General features: G+C 34.5%; 1 long non-coding RNA gene across 1 annotated transcript in view; it reads left to right on the top strand.

Moving 5' to 3' along the window:
• Window positions 1-11,204: 11,204 nt before the first annotated feature.
• Window positions 11,205-27,363, top strand: part of LOC107973981 (uncharacterized) — a 37,609-nt gene continuing 21,450 nt past the window's right edge. The window contains exons 1-3 of the long non-coding RNA XR_001716530.2: window positions 11,205-11,329; window positions 11,650-11,766; window positions 13,803-14,029. This is a non-coding gene — a long non-coding RNA (uncharacterized LOC107973981). The remainder of the gene's footprint in view (window positions 11,330-11,649; window positions 11,767-13,802; window positions 14,030-27,363) is intronic.

The raw sequence follows: 27,363 nt of genomic DNA, 5'->3' as shown, positions 1-27,363 counted from the left end.
TGTGTCTGTATCTAATCTTATCTGACTATCAAAATGTGAAACCACATTTAGCCTTTGAATAGCAAGTTCACTAATGTTGATAGCTAAAATCACAGTGAGGAAAACCTAAAATCTGCCCTCTGACTTGATACAAGAGCATCACACCCTTTAACCTAATAAGGGATAAGGTACATGAATACTCTTGAGAGTTCCATGACGTTATCCCTCCAAAATGACCAAAGGTGACCTTTAGGTTCATCTGGATTGTAAGGGCATTAGTCTTCTCTTCACAATATATTCTGTATAGAGTGACTTCTCTTCAAAGTCTTCTTCTTACAAGAAAAGACTTTCCAAATCTCCTCTCCCCTAGGAATATATTTCTCTCTTCTTCCCCAAATCAAGACATGAAAAATACTTTTAAAGTGTTCCCCAAGTTCTAAAAATAAAAAAGAATGTTTTTATTTGCTTTCAAATAGAGAAACTGTAAAATGTTTAGAAATTGTATTACATGTGCTTATTTTCAATTTCTTTTTTTTTAATTCTAGAATTCTTTTCTATTTTTTTGAATGAAAAGTACTCTCAAAGGAAAAAAGTAAATAAGATGTTATATAACATAGGGCACATGGCAGGAAAAATCACTGTTACTAAGATGCCTTCTTTAGAGGAGTATTAGGGTTTTTTGCTGTTGGCTGCTGCTGCTCTTGTTTTAATTCTAGCAGCAACTAATTTGTACAGATTTAAACTACAAACTCCCTTCCACTGCGTGTACAGTTGCTGATATCTTTACTCAAGTCTCACAGTTTCAGCTGCTGATTTATTTTATTTTATTTAGCCTGGTTCCTTGGCATTTCCCATAGGCTTGCATAAAATAGGGTCGGCCAAGGATTTGAAGAGAGTATATACAATGATCCCTCAATATCCATGTGGTTTGGTTCCAGGACCCCTGAGGATATAAAAATCCACATACGGGTAGCGTGTGATGGCTCACACCTGTAATCCCAGCACTTTGGGAGGTCGAGGTGGGTGGATCACCTGAGGTCGGGAGTTCGAGGCCAGCCTGAGCAACATGGAGAAACGCCGTCTCTACTAAAAAATAGAAAATTAACTGGGTGTGGTGGCACATGCCTGTAATCCCAGGTACTCAGGAGGCTGAGGCAGAAGAATTGCTTGAACCCAGGAGGCAGAGGGTGCAGTGAGCTGAGATCGTGCCATTGCACTACAGCCTGGGCAACAAGAGGGAAACCCTGTCTAAAAATTAAAAAAAAAAAATCCATATATATTCAAGTCCCTTACATACAATTATGTAGTATTTGCATTTAACCTATGCACATCCTTTACATACTTTAAATGATCACCAGATCATCTCTTTCACTATAGCATATACAACGTTAATGCTGCGTTAACAGTTGTTAATATTATTTTTGATTGTTGCACAGTTAATTTTTTCAAATAATATTGAAATGTGACATCTGTGGATTTGAAACCCATGAAAATAAAGAGCTGATTTTACTCATATTTAGTGTCTCACCATCTCTGAGGCTTTCTTGATTACTGGAAATCCACTCTCAATTTATTGTTTCTTTGTCAACTTTTTGTGTTGTCTTCCTGTATCTTAAACCTGTAAGATTTCAACTTCCTGCTGACCAAGTTGTAGATGAGTTGGAGAATGTGGTCAATTAAAAACGAAAAAAAAACCTAGTCTCTACTAAAAATACAAAAAATTAGCCGGGAGTGGTGGCGGGCGACTGTAGTCCCAGCTACTTAGGAGGCTGAGGCAGGAGAATGGCGTGAACCTGGGAGGCGGAGCTTGCAGTGAGCGGAGATCGCGCCATTGCACTCTAGCCTGGGCTACAGAGAGAGACTCCGTCTCAAAAAAAAAAAAAAAAAAAAAAAAAAAGAAGAAGAAGATACGCAGTGGATCAAATTCACACATTTCAACTTACATCTTTTCTGGGTTCTCCTTGTTTTCGTTTGTTTTTGTTTTTCTAGTTGAAATATTTCAAGAATAACTCTGCTTTGGTTTCTGTCTTCTTTCTAATATTTTTCCAGGTCTTTTCACAGTTGTTTTGTAATAATATGTATTTTTCAAGATTTCGTCTCTTACCTGTAGGAGAACTGACTCACCTCTTCATTCTACCATTTTTCCATTACAGAAGATTTTTAAATTTGGCTTTCTTATATGAGAGAAATCATCTGCTCTTTTGTTAGAACACACAGTTAATTTTGAGTTTCTGTCACTCACAGATGGAAGGATTAAATGAATTGATACCTTTACCTTGCTTAGGACAGTGTTTGGCTTATAATAAGTTATCAGTATATGTTACCTATCTTCTTCATTATTTGTTTTAGAGTTTTCCAAAGACATAGAATTGTTGGTATAAGATATATAGAGATCTATAAGAGGAGATTTATTATGAGAATTGGCTCAAATGATTATGGTGGCCAAAAAGTCCTATAATGTGCCCTGTCTGCAAGCTGGAAAATCAGGAAAGCCAGAGGTGTAATTCAGTTTGAGTTTGAAGGCCTGCGAAGCAGAGGAGCTGATGATGTAAATTCCAGTCTGAGGCCACAGTCTGCCAAAGGTGGGGACCTGGCTGGTGTAAGTCCCTGACACCTAACCAGTAGCTCCTGTATTTGAGGGAAGGGGAAGATAGATGCCTCAACTAAATAAGTGAAAGAGAATTCACCCTTCATCTCACTCTCTTCCTATTCAGCCCCAGAAGGACAGGTTGAATGATGCATGCCCACACTGGTGACAGTGAGTCAGTGAGTCATCTTTATTCAGTCTGTGAATTCGAATGCTAGTTTATTCTGGTAAAACCCTCTCAGACACACTTCGAAATAATGTTGTAGCAGGTATCTGGGCATCCCTTAGCCCAGCCAAGCTGATTTATAAAATTTACCATTGCATTATTATTATTGCAGTTTTATCCAAGCCCGTGAACCACTCCTGCTCTACAGTTAAGAATGCTCTTGTTACTTATCCACAAGTTCAAGGAACTTCCTACATGCTAGGAATGGAACTGTAAAGATAAGAAGATACTGAGTTTGACTGTGTCTCTGCTCACCATACAAACTCTTTATATTTCATATTCCAGATCAAATGCTAACTTCTAGGGGAAACCTTTCCATAATTTCTTAGCCAACTTTTTTTCCCTTTTAACATACTTCTGTTTTACCAGTTATCTTACTATATTATAATTTTTTGTTTATATTTTATTATTACTATTTTGAGATGGAGTCTCACTCTGTTGCCCAGGCTGGAGTGCAGTGGCGCAAATCTCAGCTCACTGCAACCTCCACTTCCCAGGTTCCAAGCAATTCTCCCGCCTCTGTCTCCCGAGTAGCTGGGATTACAGGCACGAGCCAGGAAGCCCAGCTAATCTTTTTGTATTTTTAGTAGAGACGGGATTTCACCATATTGGCCATGCTAGTCTCGAACTCCTGAGCTTGTGATCTGCCCGCCTCAGTCTCCCAAAGTGCTGGGATTACAGGCATGAGCCACTGCACCCAGTTTTTTTTTTAAATACAGGTTATAATGTAATTTCAGGCAAGCAGTTTCTCTGTCTTCTGTGTACGTACACCTGAGTATTCAAGGTTTCCTTTTTATACTCTATGTAAATTTTCCCTGCTATGGGGATCATAATTAGTTTTATTATTTTTTATTCATTTATAATATTTTTTCAAATGCCTAAAATACTTTCTTAGTTCTTCAGAAATTTCAAATCTACTCAATTTTTATGGGTTAGTGAATTGAACAGCTGGCTCATATCACTCATTACGCTCTGAGAAGGTGACATCGTTTCTATGTTCTGGGAATATTTTATATTTTTAAAATCTATGATAACATTATTTATCCTTCAACTTGATAAATACTGCTTTTTACTCTCTTACAGCCAAACATCCACATAAAGATAATATTTTTTTCAATCAAAAGCACTCAAATTTCCACGATGATCACTGGAGGCTCTTTTTTAAACATGACTATAACTTGTGATTTTGGCTCTATCATAAGAATTTTATGCTTCTTGCTCCAAGCAATGCTTTTTGGGGGTGAAATTAGATTTTTTTCAATTCTTCTCTTTCATATGCCACACTATATTTCAGACAATCTCTGACTCACACTCAGCAAATACTCTCCAGTTATAAATCCCAGGACTGTGTTTCTCAAGTTATCATTGATTACATATTATTATTACTTTTTAATCTGCAATCCAATGCATTCCAATACTTTTGTAAAATGCTCTAAAATTAATTGCTATAAAAATATCATGCACTTGCATGGTGCAACAATGTCAAACTGCTATGAAAGTTTTTAAAAGCGTACTCTAAATGTCAGCACATAATTGGTCTGAGAAACACACACTGGGTAGCAATGGTCCTGCCTATGCCTACAGAAACTAGTCAAAAGGAATGGGAATAAAATCTTTATTTCAGTGAGGGCCTCATAACCTTTGTTTCTGACATTGTTTTCATCTGGCATCCTACAATATGGTCCCACTGTAACCAAAATTATCATCATTGAATTTGTTGCTATCCATTTGACAGAGTTGATGTTAAATCAATTCTAATTCATCTGATAATTAGACCGACCTTTGAGGCTCATGTTGATCATAGGAGTGTTTAAAGAGTATGTGGAATATATTCATAGTTTTTGAAAATCAATATGTGGAGTATTCTGGTTTGAATCTCATATTTATCAAGTATGGAGTGGTATTGTGCAGAAATATTTTCTCATCAAAATATGAGAAACATTTCATTAAGCTGTATTTGCATTAATTTAGTAGTTAATGGCATCTCATATCACAAGAGCTGGATGAGCTGAGACTCCAGAGGTCTTTTTTACCCCCGTTAGCAATGACATCTTCATTTCCTTGCTATAAAAATTCACTACAGGAAAGCATGTTCTCATTAAAATAACTATATCTTCCCATTGGTTTCCAAGTTGGGATTCTAAGGCCTACACAAATAATCATTTTGGAATATTTTCCATAGTCCCTGATACTGTATATTGTTAAATGAAATGAAATGATCTTCTCTGTAATGTGCAACCTCAAAACAAGATAGATAGGTATTTCTTACCATGGCTGTCTCAAATAAACCAGTGACAAACACCTTTATTGTTAAAATTCAGAGTCCAGCCAAGAAATAGACATGAATTTTCAGTTCTGACCACTTTACCTGGGCGAAACCCAGAGTAATTTTTTTCCTTCCAAGTACTATTTAGCTAGAGATTGCTTTTGTCATATTTGAATGAATTATAACCACTAATTTGATCTTTTAAAGGTTTATCAAAGTAAAATTCACTACTGCTTCTCTAAGCCCCAAATTATAAAATATTTTTTCAGATCTTTCAGATGCAAACCAAAAAGGAATATTGTTTGTTCTTTGAGATTTTACTTTTTAACTTGTGATGTGAAAATCTTGAATATTATCAGAATTTGTAAGTGGGTGTTTAAATTGAAGATCAGGGATGAGGGAGTTGTCTTTGTCTGCCTAGTATTCTTTTTTTTTTTTTTTTTTTTTTTTTTTTTTTTTTTTTTTTTTTTTGAGATGGAGTCTCTCTCTTTCCCCCAGGCCGGACTGCAGTGGCGCTATCTTGGCTCATTGCAAGCTCCGCCTCCCAGGTAGATTCACGCCTTTCTCCTGCCTCAGCCTCCCGAGTAGCTGGGACTACAGGCGCCTGCCACCACCCACGCCCGACTAATTTTTTGTATTTTTAGTGGAGATGGGGTTTCACCGTGTTAGCCAGGATGGTCTTGATCTCCTGACCTCGTGATCCACCCGCCTCCGCCTCCCAAAGTGCTGAGATTACAGGCGTGAGCCACCGCCCCCAGCCTGTTTGCCTAGTATTCTTGATTTGGCTTTAGCACAGTTTATCTGCATATGATCAGATGCTTTCATATATTCCTTCAACTATGAACAATTTTAATAAAATTTTCTTGAGTGCTTCATTCTTTAAACAAATATCTACTGAGCACCTAATATATAATAGAAACTGGAACAGTAAAACAAGACAAAATGTAACAACACCAGCACCACCACCACCAACAACGAAAAGACAGGTAATACTCCCAATTTCCATCCCTGGCTTGTAGGGATTGCATTCCAGGAGTGGTAAACAGACAACCAACAAATCAGTGTATTTAAGGAGAAAAATAATACAAGAAAAGAGATTGGGCATTCTGGGTGTGAGGGAGTATGTGAGCCATAAAGATTTGCAACTTTTAAGATGCCTTTGACCTTTCCCTTTGATGAATGTCCTACCTCTAGATCGTCCCTTCATCTCTGTCTTGGATCAAGCTTCACATTTCGGAGTGTGAAATCTGGCTTCCTGAGCAACTACAAATGGGGGTGGAGGGCACAATCACAAAATGCTGGGAGAGTGAGCAACTCTTAAGGTCTACCTTGACCAATGGGAGATGGAAGAGAGCTGCAAATATAAATCCCTCTTCATTTTCATTCTTGTGCACAAATCTGATAAACAGTTTCTCTTCAGAGGCTTCCAGATAAGCCTTCCATGCCAAGTGAACATGTATTCTCAGCAACCTGCTTTGTCTCTTCAATGCTTATTGTGAAGACTAACATACTATAAAGCCAATAAAACCTCTCTGCTTCTCCTATGCATTATCTACCTCATTGTTTCTCTTCTTAACTTTCAAACAAATCTTCCCAAAATCTATACTCATATATGCTGAATTCACTTTTTCTTCTCTTCTCTCTTGAACCTACTCTAATCATAGCTTTATTCCCACAATTCCTTGGAGACCACCGTTGTCAAAATTACCAGCACAGAAGGAATATTGATGATGCAGAAGAGAGGAGAAGAGATTGTTGGAATTCATAGAGTCTCCTTTTCTGAGGGTTTCTGAAAATAAGATAAATTCTCAACATCATATATTAGCTTGGGAGTGAGTCTCTGTGAAGACAAATGGTGGTCATATGTGAACTCTCCTATTCTTTGTATAAAATATACCATGACACAAATGAAGAAGAATTATTTTAGTAATCATTTAGTTCACACACCATTTGTAGACTCAACTTCAAGGGTCATTCAAGTCTCAGATTCCATTAGTCATACATGTAAAAGGAAGGAATTTCTGATGCATTAAATCAAAAGGGCAAGAAAATGTCATTTTCTGGATTCTAAGTCTAATAAAATGTGTAAAAGAAAAAGCATCAGAGTAAACCAGTAATAATAGTAATAGTAGTAATAATAGCTTGCACATAAGTGTGTATATACATATGTATATAAGTTATCCTCATAATGAAACCTTTTGAGAATTATCATGAATTTGCACATGACAGTGAAGCATACAGATATTACATAGCCAGTAAGAGACATTATTTATAAATTAATTGAGATGCTTTATCTCTAAAGTTTTCATTTAGATTTAGCAGTTTTAAAGTCCACAAAAATATTTTATAATATTATGCACTAACAACTACTAAGTGGAATGGAGCACTGCCATTTCTTCCTAATTGAGAACGGTGCAATAGAATAAATTTAATCAATCTCCAAAGAAATGTGCATGATAAAATCTAGTTCTTCCGCTCACATTTAAATTTTCTAATATTTTTATTACAACTTTTATAACTCAGTCTAACTATAGACTAATTGTTTTAATTACTGTAACTTCAAGTTATATGAATTACTTGGCTATAATTAAGCAATATGACATGACAAGCAGTGCCTTTCAGGATGATTGTAGGATATTATGGTTTCATAATAAACTCCAATGATGTTCTATCTTAATTATACACATTAATAGATTCTGTACACATTTAATTATCTGCTACATTTATATTCCCATAACTTTAAGCGGTTCTGCTTTAGTATAACCAGTGTTCAAACAAATTCACTAATGGGGCATGATAGCCAAGTTATCACTGTACTTTAGGAAGAAAACCACCCATTGATATATGCAATATTTTATAGTTATACGGGTACAAAATTAAGTGATTAAATCTTATAGCTACATCAAAACATATATTTGTGTAAATTTAAAAGATAATTTCTGTTCTACTTCAGAAATATGGCAGATACTGATGTAGAATTATGAATAAAATAATCATATATAAATAATGAAATGTGCTTTTTTGGAGAATTACCTATTTATATGAATAGTAAAACCTGGATTTAAAGCATGTATTAAATAGTAGAGATTTACCCTAAAATTTTTCACTATAGTAAATTTTCTAAATTTTTTGACTCTCTTTTTCATTGGCATAAATTCTCCCTAGAGATAAATTTCCTCCAAAACATCTCTAGAAACTTATATCAAGCTATCAGATCTCTCTGTTTGGAGAAGTGTTAAAAGATATCCTTGGTCTCACTAAATTTTTACAAGGTTTTTTTTTCCCTCTCCTTTTCTAAATATTTATCAGTACCATCAAATTTACTTGGTAATAATTTGAAAATATTCAACCTTGTTTTCTTTCCAATTTTTACTGCAATGTCATTAATTCAAAAAAGAATTTAAATGTTTGCAATAGTGTTCTTAATAGTGGTCCCTTTCTCATAACTTTAACATTTATGTTACCCTAAAAACTTTGTTATAACTCAAGTTTGTGCTCTCTTCTTTCTCATTCCCCTTTCCTTTCTTCCACAAATACTAACAATATATATGTATATGTTTATTCATATAAACTATATATATACACGTGTGTGTGTGTGTGTGTGTGTGTAGGTTAGTTAGAATTCTATTACAGGAAAAGCTTTCCTACTCCTATTTATCTATTTATATAAGTGTGGATTTTCAGTTTTTTTCCACAGAGCTCATACTAATTTTTAGGGCCACCAGAAGTATATGTGTTTGTGGTTCCCCACGAACTTGTCAACAAAAAGTGTTGTCATTCCATTAATTATTCATCAATTTTTATATGTGATATGTGATAGATCAGTGTTATAATTTGCATTTCTCTAATTATGAGGAAGGTTTAATTTTTAATTCTTAAAAACCTTTTTGTATGTTTTATAAAATGTGTTTTATGTCTATTTCTAGTCTTTCTATTATTTTCTAAAGTATGTCTACTCAGACAGTAGTATACAATATTTTACTCATAAAATTTATAGTATATTTTGTCTGAAAGGATTATATCCCTTCATGAGTTTTTTTCCCATTGTTTTCTTTTCTCACATGTTTGCTTTTATTTATATAAACTTATATCCACAGAAAATACATTGTTGCTATAGTTATTTGGATAGTGCAACATTTATAAATTAAGCAGAACTAAAATCTTTATGATGCTTTTGATTCTATCTAAAAACAAGAAAAAATTATTTACATTTGTACAATTTTAATTTTGTATCTTTCAAAAGTTTAAATTTTGTCTATGTTCATAGAGTTTTTGAAGATTTGTTAATTATATTTCCAAATATTTTATCTTTGTTATTGTTATTGTAAATTGGGTTCTCTGCCATTATATCCTTTGACTGGTTATTAATTTTGTATATGAAAGATATGGATTTCTGTATGTTAATTTTATACTCTATTTTACTATATTCTTACATTTCTTGAGATAGTTTTATCATTTATTGGTTTTTCAGGTTTACTGTTATATTGTATGAAAACAGAGATAGTTTTACTTCTTTTCCAGTTATTATTCTTCTAGTAGATTTGTTTAATTGCACTGTTTAATATTTTCATTACAATATTGATTAGTAGTGGGGATTGTTCCTAATCTTAGTGGAAATGTCTCTATTGTTTCTGTATTACATAAGATGCAGGATTATATTTTCTTTCTTTTTCACTCTGTAGTCAACTAATGCTTTATATAATACTAATTAAAAATAGAATTTTGATTTATTCAGTTAATAAATATATTTTCTTCTACTTCATTAATTTCTGCTTTCAGCTTTACTATTTCTTCTCATATTTTCTTTTGGTATGTTTTGTTGTTTCTGCACTTTTGGTTTCAGAAATCATTTCAAATATTTTTATTCTTTAATTTTAAAAATACAAGTATATGGGGCTAGCATTTTTATGTAATCACTGCTTTAAATGTATCTCATAGATGATGATATATGTATTTTTATTAGTGTTGTTTTTAGGAATTTAATTTTTTAATTTAAAATTTAAATTTTTACATTTTTATATTTCTCCTTTCAAACAAGTTTTGTTTAACAGACTGTTAGTCCTTTTTATAAGGTTAATAATTTCTAGCCTATAGCATTGTGCGAAAAAATGTTGAAAATATTTCCACATTTTGGAATTCATTCATGTTTTCACTATTGTCTAATAAACTATCAATTTTGTAACTGTTCCATATACACTTGAGAAGAAGTTGTATTTTTCTATTGTCTAATAAACTATCAATTTTGTAACTGTTTCATATACACTTAAGAAGGTGTATTTTTCATAACAGTGTGTAATGTTCAATATATGTCCATATGCTTTGTGTTATTAATGATGTTTATCTCTTCTATGTTTTCTTTTTGTCCATTTGAAATGATGTGTATTGAAAGTTGCATGTTAAAGACTCTTATTATCATGCTTCTATGTCTTCTCAAATCTATTTAGACATTTTGCTTATAAAGTAGATATTTTGTTGTTTAGTACAAACATATTTATGTGTTATTTTTTATTTTAGATTGTGTTTACTTGCATTAAAAGTGTATCTCCTTCTTGTGCTGATGGGTATAAATATGGTAGGCAAAATTCTTAGATGGCTGCCAAGAGTCTAATTCCCTGTTGTATTTGCCCTACACAAATACTTTCCCCTTGAGTATGGGCAGGACCTTTGAATATTATGGGCTATCAGTCATAAAATTAGATTATGCTTTATGGAGAAACAGATATTGAAGATATAATTAAGGTCTCTAATCTAATTGAGTGTGAGCTAATCAAAAGGAAGATTATCCCAGTTAGAACTGATCTAATCAGGTAAGCCTTTAAAAAAGACAGGAAGCAGAAGCAACCTGCCCTGTTTTGGAGAGAATCTGGTGACAGGAAACAGTGAGTAAGAATGGCTCCCAGTTGATAATCAACAAAATAGGGACCTCAGTTTTATGATTACAAGAAACTGAATTATGTTTAACAACAACAACAAAAAAAACTTGCAGAAGGTTCTTAAGGAGATTGCAGCCTCAGCCAACACCATTATTTAAGCTGTGTGAGAAATGAAACAGAGAATTCCAACCTACGCAACTGTGAGGTAATAAAGTTATCTTGTTTTTTAACTGTGATAAAATATCTACATCAAGCTTACCGTTTTAACCCTTTTGAAGTGTACAGCTCAGTAGAATTAAATACATTCACACTGCTGCAAATCACCACTACCATCTCCGGAACTGAAACTGTGTGTCCATTAAACAAGAATTCCTCCACATGTCTCCACTCAACAGCTGGTAACTACTCTTCTACTTTTTTGTCTATAATTTTAACTCTTATATGTATCTCATATAAGTGGAACCATGTAAAATTTGTATCTTTATGTCTGGCTTATTTCACTTACCATAATGTCTTCAAGATTCATCCACGTTGTAACATATATCTTTTTAAGGATGATTAATATCCCATGGTCTATGTATCACATTTTATTTGTCTATTTATTGATCTTTAAATAAATATTTGAATTGGTTCCTCCTTTTGGCTACTATGAATAATACTCCAATGAACATTGGTGTACAAGTGCCTGTTTGTGTCCCTACATTTGACTCTTTTGTAGGTACATACCTCAAACAGGAATCACTGGACCATAGAATATTTTGATGTTTAATTTTTTGAAAAATCACCATATGGTTTCCACAGTAGCTGCACCATTTTACATTCCCACCAGCAATGTGTGAGTATTCCAATTTCCCAAGAGTGGTTATTTTCGGTTGGTTGTTTTTAATTTTGTTTTTTGTTTTGGGATAATAGCCATATTAATAAGTATAAAGTGGTATCTCATTGTGAATTTTAGTTGCATTTCCTCATGAAGACTGATGTTGAGCATCTTTTCTGTGTTTATTGACCATTTGTTATATTCTTTCAAGACATGTCTATTCAATGCCTTTGCCAAATTTTTAAAATTGGTTTGTTTCTTATTGTCGAGTTGGGGTCTTTATATGTTCTCTAACCAGATATAACCAGATATATAATCTCTCTATATAATCTCTAACCAGATATAAAATTTGCAAATATGTTTCTCTATTCCACAGGTTGACTTTTTATTCTCTTAATTATCTCTTTTGCTGCACAAAAGTTTTAAATTTTGATATAATCCCATGTATCTATTTTTTCTTTTGTTACTTATGCCTTTAGTGTCATATTTAAGAAATAATTGCCAAATCCAGTGTGAAGAAGCTATTCTTCTGTGCTTTATTTCTAAGAGTCTTATGTAAAAACATAAGGTCATAATTTAGGTCATAATTCCATTTTTAGTTAATTTTAATATGATGTAAAGTAAGGACCCAACTTCCCAACACCATTTGTTGAAAAGATTTTTGTTTCCTACTTAATGGTCTTGGCATCACTGTCAAAAATTATTTGGCTATATACATGATGTTATATTACTGGGCTCTCTATACTATTCCATTGATCTATATATTCCTGTCTTTATGCCAGCACCACATTGTTTTGATTACTCTAGATTTGTACTACCTTTTGAAATCAGGAAGTATGAGACTTCCAACTTTGTTCTTTTTCAAATTATTTTGACATCTGGGGTGGTCCCTTTAGGTTTTCTATGAATTTTATAATCAGTTTTTACTATTTCTACAGAAAAAGAAAAGTCATTGGGATTTGGGTGGGATTTGCATTGACTCTTTAGATCACTTTAGGTAGTATAAACATCTTAACAACATTTAGTCTTCCAGCCCATAAACATGGGATGTGTTTTCATTTATTTAAATCTTTATTTCAATAATATATTGTAGTTTTTACTGTGCAAGGCTTTCACCTCCTTGATTAAGTTAATTCCTAACTATGTATTCTTTTTGATGTTATTGTAAATGGAATTGTTTTCATAATACACTGTTCAGATTGTTAGTGTATAGAAATGCACCGGATATTTGTGTGTTGACTTTGTATACTACTTTGCTGAATTTGTGTATTATATCTAACAGGTTTTCTTTTGGAGACGTTTAAGATTTTACTCATATAAGACCTTACCATTTATGAACAGAGATTATTTTACATCTCCTTTTTCAATTTGGACTCTTCCTTCCTTCCTTCACTCCCTCCTTCCTTTTTTTTTTTTTTTTTTTTCCAAGGTTTCACTCTGTCACCCAGACTGGAATGTAGTGGCGTGATCATGGCTCACTGTAACTTCAATCTCCCAGGCTCAAATGATCCTCCTGCTTCAGCCTTCCAAGTAGCTGGGACTACAGGCATGCACCACCCACACCTGGCTAATATTTTTTTATGATTTTTAAAATTTTTGTAGAGACAGGGCCTGACAATGTTGCCCAGGCTGATCTCGACCTCCTGGATTCAAGCGATCCTCCTGCCTAGGCCTCCCAAAGTGATGAGATTACAAGTGTGAGCCATCAAGCCCAGCCCATTTTTATTCTTTATTCTTGCCTAATTGCTCTGACTAGGACTTCCAGTATTATGTTGAATAGAAGTGGTAAAAGTAGGCATCCTTACCTTTATCTTGACCTTAGAGGAAAATATTTCAGTCTTTCACTGTTGAATATAATGTTCATTGATTTTTCCTATAGGGCCAATATCTATTGTTTTCATCTACCAAATTTATCATAAGTTGTAGCAATATTGTTTATGGTAATACATAGCAATAAAAAACTAACATAATAATGAAGAAATTTCTAATTCTATTTAAATAAAGTAAAACACAATTATATGTTTTCTCTATCTGTCTCTCTATCTCCTTTTAAGGAAAAGAAACAAAAGAAAATTTGAAAGGGGTGATGTTCCAACATATAAAATTCATGAAGGGACATAATTATGCTGTTATGTGAAAGAATCAACTCTGTGAGCTCAGCAGACCATCCAGACACATCCTAAGCATTGTGTCTCCGAAGTAGATCAGTTTAGCTGTGACATCCTATAGCAGTATCTCTATTATCTGGCCTGTTCTATTCATCAGCATCTCAACCGAAAAGGTAGGAAAAGTTAGAAGCTCACTCCTGGAAAAAGTCTGGGTTTGTCTATCAAGACAGCTATTTATAATGCTTTCCTACCTTTGCTATCTTCCAAAGAGTTTAGTCTGAGGATAAGACAGAGTAACAGCATAAAGTGTATGGGCACAAACATGCCCACACATATGCACATACACACAAATACACAAACATATACATCAATCTTACTGTGAAAATATAAAATGTGTTACAAATGCATAGTCATATTTTAGAATGGAGCTTATTCTCACCTCTCCCTCTCACTCACACTCAATTAATATTTCAACTGCTTCCTATTCATTTATCAGAAGATTTACATCATATTATTGATCTGTTTCAGACCCTCTCTTTCACAGAATTTTGTGAGGATTGGGGATTATTTTTTCTTGTCTGCAATAAATCTAATATGTTCTTTAAAAAGGACAATCATTTGACTGAATGTATGTGGAATGGAGAAAAGATGTGTGAAAACTTCAGGAAAAATATAAATAAATTTTAAGATGTATTAACTAAATCCTGCACTTTGTTTCTTGTGTAATTTATTACAACTATCTTATACATTTATAGACTCTAATGTCTGAAGTCAAACCTCTTGTCTCTAACCATATCACCCTAAGAACAATGACTCTGTAGCCAGACTACTTGGGCTCAGATCCTGAATACAGTATGTGCTTGTTTCATAACTTTGGGTGAGTTTCTTAACCTGTCTGCTAATAGTATCTAGGTCTTAGCATATTGTGAGAAATAAATCAATATATGTAGTGGTACTTAGAACAAGCTCTAATACCTACCAAGTAGTTGACATCTAGCAAGCATATCACATGTGTATTTCAACTGTGCATTTTGAACTAGGGAAATAATCATAAAGTAGGTTTTAGGAACCACAGGTTCCACTGAAATAAGAATCTGAGCAAAAATTACATTGATAATCTTACTCCCCAAGCCTTTATTTTGACTACCAGTAAAACAAAATGGCGTATTATGTCTCCAGGAATTCATATTATTTCAGAACCAGGGCCCCAGTGATCCCTGAAAAAGCATGCTTATTTGTCTACCTTCAATGCACAGACACACCCTGGTAAATGTTACAGTTCCTTTTGGAGAATGCAGGGAGAAAGACAGAAGATATACATGTTTGACTGTGTGGGCAAGGTCCTTCCTCAAACAGACAAGCTTCCCCTTCATTCAAAGGGCTGTGGATCTGTGACTGCCTGGAGGGTGAGAATTTTGATTCAAGTCAAACTTCTTTTTACTATGTTTAGAACTTTTCTACTTACACAAATCAAAGAGGATTTTAATAGACTACCACCGCATTTCAATTCTAGAGAACCATGGCCATTGAGCTAATGCAAGAGATCTCTGCAGATCAAAGCATTTGGGACACTCCAGCTCTGCAACCTATTGCAGTAACCACGATGGCAGCTGGCCCTGACACTCTGGGATCCCATCAGCCTGATTGCCTTCAAGGTGCCCACTTAAAAGGCAGCATTTCTAACTGTCATTGCAGTGAATATCTACACTGAATTCTTCACAGATTCTGGGCATCTCCTCCCCAAATTTATTTTCTTACAGCTTTGGAGATGGGAATTTTCTGGGGTCCTTTTGGGGACACATAATTAGAGGTAAACTGTCTGTCATATGTGATAAATCCACCCTACTCTTCCAATCTTCCTAAGCCATTTGATGCATTTCTCCGTACCAAGAAAATTCAAGCATCCTAACTTCATTTAGTGAGAGTAATCCTTTAATGAAACAAGCAAGCAAGCAAGCAATCAGAGTCACTCTTAGATACTTAACATTTCAAATTCAATTTAGAATCTGTGGTCTAGAATATTCATACCAACAAATTTAAGAAAAATCTTAACATTATATTCCTTCCAATCTGATCCAACATTCATGAGGATCTATTTCTCACATATTCTTCAGGTTTCTGACAATACTAATTGGCAAAATTTTAAGAATTTTGGTATGGTTTTCACCTTCACATAGGCCACATTTTTATAACCTCACCCTCTGGGATTAGAGTCTGATTGTAGGTCTAGAACAAATGAGAGGTTAAGGGTTATGTTTTAAAGATCAGCCGTCCCCTGTAATTCAAATACTTCAGAAGAGGCTGTTACACATTTCTTAGGCAGAAGAAAACTAACTTTTTCAAACAAGGGAGAAAGGATGTTTCTAATGATAAAAGAAGCACAGAAAAATTTAGGATTAAATTCCCCAGCTTCATTAGAATTTGTTTCATATAATCCCATCCATATTTTCATTGTATAACTCCTTATGAATATCCTAACTTTAATATGAAAGATCCTGTGAAGTTGTAAATTTAATTGCTTTTTAATTTAGCTACTAACAGAGTTAGAGTTTTGGTTAGGTTTTCAGAAATCTCAGTCCTTTGGCTACAGAATACAAAAGTTTATTTTAAGGAAGACTTAGAAGTGTTCTCATTTCTTGTATTTGACTGGAAAATTAAAACTTTGAACTCATTATTTACTTTTCCAAAGTCCTCAAGCACAATCAGAAGTAATTAACCAAACCCCATTACCCTCCTTATTTTTATAAAGTAATCTGTGGCAGAAAGTATTTTGTCACCAAAAACCTTTCCTTTTATAAACATTTGATTACAGGTGTCTACAGGTTATTATAAGTAACAATTTTGCCATGGATTAACGGTGTCCATATTACCATTCTCCATGGGATCATTAATGTCTTGAAATATAATTAGATCAAATATCAATTCCAGATAGCCCAGAGCCATTACAGAGAACACTTCCAAAAAGTTTTTTTTTCCCCTGGAACTTTTTCTAACATGAATTTCTCTATAATTTGCAGTTCAGTCAGAGAAGTAGAACCACTGAGTTATATAATAAAGGGCTAATTATAGGGAATCCACCATATGCAATTGTGAGTACTATAGAAAGTTGTTGACTGTGATAAGAGAATGAAGTTACTGTAGATCAGGAAGGCCACTAGTCAAGATAAAACGCCAGCCATAAGGCATGGAGGAGCGCAGAGCATTGTAAACCCCACCTCTGTCTCTCACCACATGCCAGCTTGGTGATAGAGTGATGTGGAAAAGAAGCTGATACTTTTCATCTGGACCATGGTTTGGGAAACTTAAGAAAGAGATCCAGTGGGATCTGTAATCTCTGCAACCCTGGCTGCTGCCCTACACCATCTCTGTTTGATAGAAGATCAGTGACAATTTGTGTGAGATATAGTAATGCTTTCCCCTACACTGACTTTCAGAGAGTGGTGGCTGCTGCTACACTTTTGCCTTGCAAATCTCACACAAATCTCTCCTGAGGCCAAAACTAACCTGTAAAAGTAATAATAGGAATTGTAGTTCCAATAGTTAATTTTGTACAAAGCTATCAGATAGATAAATGTCATGATTTTAAGCTACAAAATTCAATAACTCTGGGAACATTTTGGAAATCAGTCTTATTCTAGCCTCATTATTCCATTTTGACTCATTATTTCAGCCCTCAGACCTTCAATTTGTAGAGAGTTACACTGCATCACATTTTGACCTGTTGCTTAACACTATTAAAAATTTATACTTTATAGGCCAGGTGCGGTGGCTCACGCCTGTAATCCCAGCACTTTGGGAGGCTGAGGCGGGTGGATTATGAGGTCAGGAGATGGAGACCATCCTGGCTAACACGGTGAAACCCCGTCTCTATTAAAAATACAAAAAAAAAAGTTAGCTGGGTGTGGTGGCGGGCGCCTGTGATCCCAGGTACTTGGGAGGCTGAGGCAGGAGAATGACGTGAACCTGGGAGGCGGAGCTTGCAGAGAGCCAAGATCGTGCCACTGCACTCCAGCCTGGGTGACAGAGCAAGACTCCATCTCAAAAAAAAAAAAAAAAAAAAAAAATTATACTTTATAAGTGGGTTTAGTTTCCATTAAGTGTGATATTATTTATCTAAGTCAGGTTCCATGGTTTCTATGTTCAATATCATGTTTGTTTGCACATAATATAGCCCAAATGCATGGAAATTATAAAAAAAAGACTAAAACTCCAAATATTAACCATATAATTTACTGACAATTTCATTTAAACCAATTAAGTTCCAAGATTAGGGCTTCTTATCCCTGGTTCTTTGTGACTCAGATTCACAATAACTAATGACCCATAGCACAAGGCATTTGACTAAATATATATGTGTGTGTGTGTATATATATATATTTGTTTGTTTGTTTGTTTGTTTGTTTTTGAGATGGAATCTTGCTCTGTCACTCAGGCTGGAGTGCAATGGTGTGATCTTGGCTCACTGTAACATCCGCCCTATAGGTTCAAGCAATTCTCTACCTCAGCCCCCCTAGGAGCTGAGATTACAAGCCTGTGCTACCACACCCAGATAATTTTTGTACTTTTAGTAGAAATGGGTTTTCACCATGTTGGCCAGGCTGGTCTTGAACTCCTGACCTCAAGTGATCCACCCGCCTTGGCTTCCCAAAGTGCTGGGATTACAGGCATGAGTCAACGTGCCTGGCCTTGACTAAATATTTTTAATAATCTTGCAAAGTCCAAAAAACTTATTGGGAAAAGTTCTTGAATTATAAAACACTCATTACCTAGTGCCAGAGTGTATTAAACATAAAAATACATATTTAAATAGTTGCTCTGGTGATTTAATTTGTATATAAATTTCTTGCTTTTTAATGTAGCAGGAGACATTCTCTGCCTTTCATGCCATCCAACATGGAAGCTGTCTATTAAAGGATGTCATACTATTATTCCAGTTGTTAGCAATTGTTTCTGCCACTACTACATATGCAGTATTCTGAATTAGTTTATTGCATGCAAAAACCATGTATTAATCAGGGTTCTCCAGAGGGACAGAAATCACAGGACAGATATATATATGAAGGGGAGTTTATTAGGAGAATTGTCTCACACGATCACAAGATGAAGACCCACAATAGGGAGGCTGCAGGCAGAGGAGCCAGGAAACCAGTCCAAGTCCCCAAACCTCAAAAGTAGGAAAGCCGATAGCGCAGCCTTCAATCTGTGGCCAAAGGCCTGACAGCCCCTGGCAAATCACTGGTGTAAGTCCAAGAGTCCACAAGCTGAAAAACATGGAGTCTGATGTTTGAGGGTAGAAAGCATCCAGCATGGGGGAAAGACGGAGGCCAGAAGACTTAGCCAGTCTAGTCCTTCCATGCTCTTCTGCCTGCTTTTATCCTAGCTGCACTGGCAGCTAATTAGATTGTGCCCACCCACACTGAGGGTGGGTCTACCTCTCCCAGCCCAGTGACTCAAATGTTAATCTCTTTTGGCAACATCTTCACAGACACACCCAAGAATGATACTTTGCATCCTTCAATCCAATCAAGTTGACACTCAATATTAACCATCAAAAATCATAATGTTTCTGACTCTAAAATCTTAATTAATTTTTTATAGAACATATCCTACCAGCCATTTAACAAACCTGCTATACTAGTTTAATGGATTTACACATGTGTGTATTTAACTTGCATACCACGTGATTCAATCCATGTGATGATTGAATAGGTATTACTGCAGAATTAACAAATAGACTACAGTAAAACATCTACTGAGAAAAGTTATTGATCCCAGAGTATTATTCCAGAAATGTGTTTGGAAAAATAAACCAGAATCTTTACATAAATTTCAATAAGGATCTATTCCATAATTGATTGATCATCAATATCTTTCCAGAAGAAAATCTAAAAGATATTTTATCATTCATTTTCAGTTATTTTTAATAACATTTTAAAGTTTTTCTCAGTAAGCCTTTTTCTCATCTTATTTCTGTGAAAATCTATTTTTTAATGGTCTTTTTCCTTTGGTTGTGTTCACTTTCACTCACTCTTCTTTTTGCTTAATTCGTTTGTATTTTCAATTATAGATACCCATTAAGCATAATTCTTCCTCTGTATTATTATTTAACTCTTGGTGGAGATAAACATTTCCTTCTTTGTTCTTGACTGTAATGCATACATTCCTGTAATAGGCTCTACAGTAATTTATTCCTCTTATTTCTTTATATGTCTGTCACCTTCTACAACCCTGGTAGCACTTCAGGAGTAGAGACTAGTTTTACTTTAAATCCTCAATGTCAAGCACAGTATCAGTATAAGCAGGCAGTTAGTGTGCATTTGACTGAAGGATAAATGAGTAGATGACTGTAATAAAATAAAAGTGCCCTAGGAATTAGAAATTGCTTTTATCTTTGAAGATATATTTAGGAATCCATGAAGCACAAATAGAGTAATATTTGTACAACTATTAGGAATAAGCTGCAAGAATGAGGGTTCTGTAGGATTATAGTCATTAGTGGCATGTCATTGTTGTATTTATTCATACACTTTGCAAATGTGAGACAGAGGAATAGCAGTCAGTGTGGTTAAGCAGCACATGTTTGCAGGGTTAATTTAATACCTATCTCTTGCAGCTCTTCTCTCTGCTCACTGAAAATGAGAAATCTTCATTATGAATTAAGGAAAAAATATATAAAAAGTTAAGAATCACTGCTCTGTGGTTTAATAGAAACCATAAGTTAAAATATAAATAAAATATATATGAGACCAATTTAAAAACACATTGTCCATGGTTCATTGTCTGGCTGCTGCTCCGGACACTGATGAATCTTTACATCAAAGTATGGAATAATTGATGTTTGCACACATATTACTATCTAGTTTCATCAGGCTTCAGGTATTTAATGTGATAAAATGTATGAATTATGATTTCTCCCAGTGACTTTCTACAACAGCCATAATTACAAAGGCTCAGGCCATTTTTTTCTCTTTTAATGTATGACTACCTGGAGAAATAATTTAAAAAAGGACTTAATTTCTTTCTTCATTTAACAGTATTGCAAGTACACTTTGGGCCGCAAAGCTGGCTATTGTAGCAAACAATTTTTTAGCTTAATTCTTTATTTAATTTCTATTGTCTTTCTATTGGATTCTTACATATCATTTGAAAGACTGAGGGGCTCTTATTTTGCTTGTATACCTTAGAGGTGAATCAAGTCAACCTAAAATGTATCCATTCTTTTGTTAACTTAGAAGCATATCTAAACCTAAAACTACTTGGGAAAGGAAAGAATGCCTTTAAGAATACTCTTTGCTGTCATCATGCAAAGGAAGTATTAAATTCAGGTATTCTGGTTTTAAATAGGAGATATATATATATGTGTGTGTGTGTATGTGTGTGTAATATTTATATAAACACATACAGACACACATATAAGTGTGTGTGCATATATATATGTGTGTATATATATATATATATATGCACACACACATATATCTGACTTATGTGATTTAAAATTTAAGTCTCTTCCAAGGACAGGAGGTATTATTTCAAATATTTTGAGTGAGGCAGACATTAGAAAAACTTTAAAAAAAAAAAAAGTAGAAAATGAAGTATGTATTTTCTGGCTCAGTCGTTCTGAATACTTTCAGACTTGATGTATCTTATTGTGTGCTACTTGATTTTTGAGCCATTTCAGTCCTAAAGAACATGTGATTTAATAATGGCTCCCATATCAATGCTTCAAATTGGTTCCATATAAATACCTCTAATATGAAGTCTTCTTGGTACAAAGCCCATCTAGACAGAGGTTAAGGTAAATTTGTTTTAAGGAAAATCTGGTATACAGAGAATGTGTTACATTGAAGTTATTATACATTTTTAATTAAAAATAATTTCCAAATTTTATGATATCCCTAGGGTGCTATAAAACTGGGATTTGTAATCACCAAGAAAGACCATTTACCATATGGTTTCACATAGTATTATGGCTTTTGTAAGTAACAGTTTTGCCTTTAGGTATATGTTTGTCAAATATGCTGAACGGACATTATATGCTTTTTCAAGTTTAAATAAAGGAAAAATATGTTAATTCAACATTTTTATATATCTATATCTTTCTTGTAATCTCAGGTCCTCATTAATGGAATGCCCTCGGGGGCACTTAAGTGCAACTAAGCATCAGTTGTAAATGCATTATGACTTTATTTTCTTCCCAGAAATAGAGTCTCGATCTATTTCCATTCTTATAAATTATAAACCTCCACTGCCTGTTGCTGAGGCTTTAACTGCACAGAAGCAGAGTTCTCGGCTTGTCAGGCATTAATAATGGCTCTGCCTGTCTGCCCTTCAGCTGAGACATTAAACTGAGGTCTTATCCACTTACCTCTAGTGGCTGCTCAAGTGGAGTTAAAGATCGCACCATGCTTTTCAGAAAGAGGATGGGGCAACCTCAGAGCCTTGACCTTCATTTTCAAAACATGTAATATACAAGGATGGGAGTAAGTTATTACTTTATATCTGATGGTGCTAACTTGATTTTAATGGTCTATGGAATCCTCAGAATCAAAACAATGATTTTAGAATTTCACTTTAGGATATTTTGAAATTATGAAACATACTGTAATTTTATTTTGTAAAGTTGTAAAAAGAATAGTCATATCTGTAATATGATGAGAAATAACTTTTCTATTATAGCTAAATTTAAATTGTCCACATAACATGTCTTTCAAGAATCCATTACCTAAGTAACATAGATTTGGGGAGGTAGCATAGTAGCTCGCATTGATTTGAGACCAGGTCTACATTTCATGTATCAGGTTGCACCAGGAGCTTTAGAAGCAGGTAGAATGGTCTGAGATAGGTGGGAACGTTCTCTTGTTGCATCAAGTAATTTTTATTAGTTGCATAATACCTGAAGCAAATATTCTAATTTAACCTTTGCTCCAGTACATAATATTGTCCAGTATAAAAGCAATTGGAATAGATAAATTGCATTTAAGAGTTAAAGTGATCATGTGGTATTTGAGATCTCACTTATTGAGAGTGATCTCACTTATTGAGAGTGATCTCACTTATATGTGGAATCTAAGAATCAAGTTTATAAAAACAGAGGAGAAATATGGTTGACAGGGTGGAGGGCAGAGCAGGGGATAAGTGGTGAAATGGGATACTGTTTGTCAAAGAATACAAAATTTCAGTAAGACAGAAGAAATATATTCACAAAATCTCTTGTACAATAAGATGACTATAGTGGATAGTAATTTATTGTACAGCTGAAAATTGCTAAGAATACATTTTAAGTGTTCTCACCACAAAAATTGATTAAGTATCTGAGGTTAATGGACATATTAATTAGCTTATTTTAGCCATTCCACGACGTGGACATATATCCAAACATTATGTTGTACACCATAAATATATACAATATTTATTTGTCAATCTAAAAATAAATGTTTTTAATTGAAAAAGGAATTACAAAAATAACTCAAAGTACATGCATTGGGATTAACAAAAATCTAACTTCCAAGAGCACAATTTTGTTTAATTTTCTTAACTTGGCTACTGGAAGTGAGAAACTAAATGCTGTCACGTGGTTGTATGACATGAAACAGAAAAGTGAAAGCAAGTTTAGTCTAGTTTGTGTATAGTTTGCAAGTTGATAGTCATATAAAATATCTTGAAAGTAGGTTCTTTCCATTTCATTCTATTCTCCCAGGTACTTAACAAAGTACCTGTCACGTATTTGGGTATGAAAAGAATGATAAAGGTACTCAGGAATGAATGAAAGAAAAACATTATCCTTTTAAAAAGAACAAGTTTATATTTTTAAAGAGGTCTCTTCCAAATAAAACTCCAGAGATTAGATTTATCCAAATACTCGTAATCTCAGTAAAGACATACCATTAGACTCTTTGAGGTATCTCAGGAGAAAGCCCTGAGGCTACCTCAACAATTGTAGACCACCTCCTTTGGGCATCTATAATAGGAGCAAGACAGCTTTTAACTCATCTGTATCAAAAAAATATATTACAATTTGCCTTACCACCTAGTAGAGCAAAAAATATAAAACGTTGTTTTCCACTTTATAGAACAAAACATTTCAGAAACCACTGAAGGAAAGTTTATGTTTCAATTTCTTCCTTGTTAACACCGTTCCTCTACCAGGGCTTTATAAAGAAGCCAACCAGTTTAAATGTTTGACTCATATAGACTTCTTGACCACATCTCATTAACCTCTATTATACTACTACCATGCGAGTAATAGATCTCACTGGAAATTTATTTATTTATTTATGGAGATGGAGTCTTGCTCTGTCTGTCGCTCAGGCTGGAGTGCAATGGCATGATCTTGGCTCACTGCTACCTCCGCCTCTTGGGTTCAAGCAATTCTGCCTCAGCCTCCCAAGTAGCTGGGATTACAGGCATCTGCTACCACGCCTGGCTAATTTTTGTATTTTTAATAGGGATGGGGTTTCACCATATTGGCCAGGCTGGTCTCGAACTCCTGACCTCGTGATCCGCCCACCTCAGCCTCCCAAAGTGCTGGGATTACAGGCATGAGCCACCTTGCCCAGCCTTCACTGGAACTTTGAACTGACTAGTTTGTTGAGATCATATAAAAACAACAGACACAGGAAGAAAGCAGAGAGATAAAAAAGCTATCATCTGGCTGGGCGCAATGGCTCACACCTGTAATCCCAGCACTTTGGGAGGCCGAGGCTGGCAGATTAGAGGTCAGGAGTTCGAGACCAGCCTGATCAACATGGTGAAACCCCATCTCTACTAAAAATACAAAAATTAGCTGGGCATGGTGGTGCATGCCTGTAATCCCAGCTACTCAGGAGGCTGAGGCAGGATAATCGCTTGAACCCGGGAGGCAGAGGTTGCAGTGAGCCGAGATCGCACCACTGTACCCCAGCCTGGGAGCAAGACTCCGTCTCAAAAAAAAAAAAAAAAAAAAAAAAGCTATCATCTCTAGTTTTCTTTAGGTATGTGTAATATTTGATTTGGAATCTGTGAATTGGATTAAATTATTTCAGTTCCTATATTGACGATATATAATCAATCACATGTCCAAAAGCACGTTTCATGTTTTCATAAGACTAAACCAGAGTGACTCTGAACTGAAAGCAAAAATTATCAAATATTTGTAGAATGATTTCATCAAGGGAAGGAGTAATAAAAGAATAATGAGAGGACCACCTTTGCACAGTTGAAGCTTAGCCTCTGCAATTGAAGTGACAACCTTGATAGCCAGGTAGCTATGTCCAGCACATCACAGCTCTTCATAAAACTCCCTGTGTAGTCATCACAATGAGAGGCTCAATAAGAACTCTAAGAGAAATAAACCTGAAAGAAGAGAAAAAACTTTTCTGTACAAATATATTTTAAGTACATTTATTATGGCAAAGTAATTTTTACTGCAAATACGTCATGCTGAATTAGATTTTTCCAATATATAATCTACTATATTGAAATAAATTAGAAATTTTGAAAGCTGCATGAATATTTTCAAACCACTGTCAGAAATACGTATTAATGATATCTTAAGAAGCTGAAAGACAATTTCTAAAAATGCCTAATTCAGGCCGGATGCAGTGGCTCACACCTGTAATCCCAGCACTTTGGGAGACCTAGGCGGGTGGATCATGAGGTCAGGAGTTCAAGACCAGCCAGACCTGCCTGGCCAGGATGGTGAAACCCTGTCTCTACTAAAAATACAAAAATTAGCCGGGTGTCGTGGCACCCACCTGTAATCCCAGCTAGTCAGGAGGCTGAGGCAGAGAATTGCTTCAACCCTGGAGGCAGAGGTTGCAGTGAGCCGAGATCGCACCCCTGCACTCTAGCCTGGGAGACAGAGCGAGACTCCATCTCAACAACAACAACAAAAAACAAAAACAACAAAAATGCCAAATTCAAGATAGGCATATAAAATGCCAACATTAATTCAATTCAATTATCTAGCAAAGGGCAAAAAAGTCTTAATTACATGTATTTAAAATTTTAAATGTAAGATAAATCACTTGGTATTATATGTCTAAAGGTATTTGCAAATGTAGGAAATTTCCTGTTTTCAAAGACTGGGTATAGCATGGAAATAGTATGGAAGGCTTTACCTATGCCTTACACAAATACAAAAGTATAAATATATATATATATATATATATCTAAACTAATGGTCAAAATTACTGAAAATTTGTATAGAAATATAAAAGCTGTGGTGATAATTAATAAATAAATAAGGATCAAGTTACCATTCTCAAAACACCATTATTATAAGAGATGACTTAAGATGCTAGGCACTTTTGTATTCTCCTTGAATATATAATAGTAAAAAAAATAGACACCATGTCTTGATTAATTACAAGTGCACTACCTTAGTTAATCTTTAAAACAAACCAAAGCACACAGATATCAATTGTCTTGCTGGAAGTCAACAATTCAGTAACTATAAGAATAGTTATGAACCTAGTTCATCTGAAGTCAAAGCCTGTGCTTTGAGCTTTTATTCTGTCCTCATGAGTAACTCTAAAAATATGAAGCTAGAAGTATAAATAACTTGAAATAAATTTAGTTCAAGTTCTTAATTAAAGTGATGGAGCTAATTGTTCAAATATTGCAATTTTCATATTTTCCAAAGCCTTGCCTGGAAAATTTATAAATTTAAATATGCAGCTTAGGTAAGCAGAATTTAAATTTTTAGTGGTTGAAGATATTTAGAATGGGGTCTTAGCCTCAGACAGTTCAGAAGCCCATTTCTATTCAAATTATAAAATAAAGATAGGAACATTTCAATTTCTTTAAAACTGTGTTTAATGACAGTAGTGTCTTTCTGGTGCTTGTCTCAAAGTCAACCTGTAGCCATGGCACCATAGATTTAAGTAAAGCTATATCATTAAGGGAGAATGTGAGAAATAATATTGAAAGGGAACAAATAATCCTGCTCCCCCAGGATACAGAAATAATGTCATATGATAGGAAACTTTATATTAAATTCAATCCAGATCAGCTTTATTTCTATTCTTCTTTATTTGATTACCTTATCATCTTCCAAGACCTGCAGCCTAATGGGAGTTCACAAAAAAAAAAACAAGATTTCATGTCTATATCCTGAAGTGTAATAAAGGGGGAAAAGAATTGTATGCCAAAGTCAAAAACCTAAGTTTTTCTCTTGATTTCACCACTATCTACTTTTGATACCTTGGAAAATCATTTAATTTCTCTGAGACTCTTTTCTTCATTTGTAAAATGACAGTAATTATACGTGCTCTGAGTTTTTGTGAGAATCAAACGAGATAATGTGTGTGAAAATGCTTTGTGGATTGTGCAAATATAAGTAGCTCTTTTGCAGTGAAGAAGATAATTTAATAACCAATCTCTTCTCAAGATGAGTATAAATCAAAAAGCCATAAAAGCCTTGAAAAAATAATGTATTTTTGACATCTTTGGTCTTACTACCAATCTAAGAAACTTGTGAACTAAAGTAATAGTCAAAGGACAGGGACAAGGATTTGGTTCCATCACG

The sequence above is a fragment of the Pan troglodytes genome, chromosome 1 (genome assembly GCF_028858775.2).
Source record: "Pan troglodytes isolate AG18354 chromosome 1, NHGRI_mPanTro3-v2.0_pri, whole genome shotgun sequence".
Classification (NCBI taxonomy): Eukaryota; Metazoa; Chordata; class Mammalia; order Primates; family Hominidae; genus Pan; species Pan troglodytes.
The sequence above is the reverse complement of the archived record's forward strand: the minus strand, read 5'-3'. Positions and strand labels throughout refer to the sequence as shown.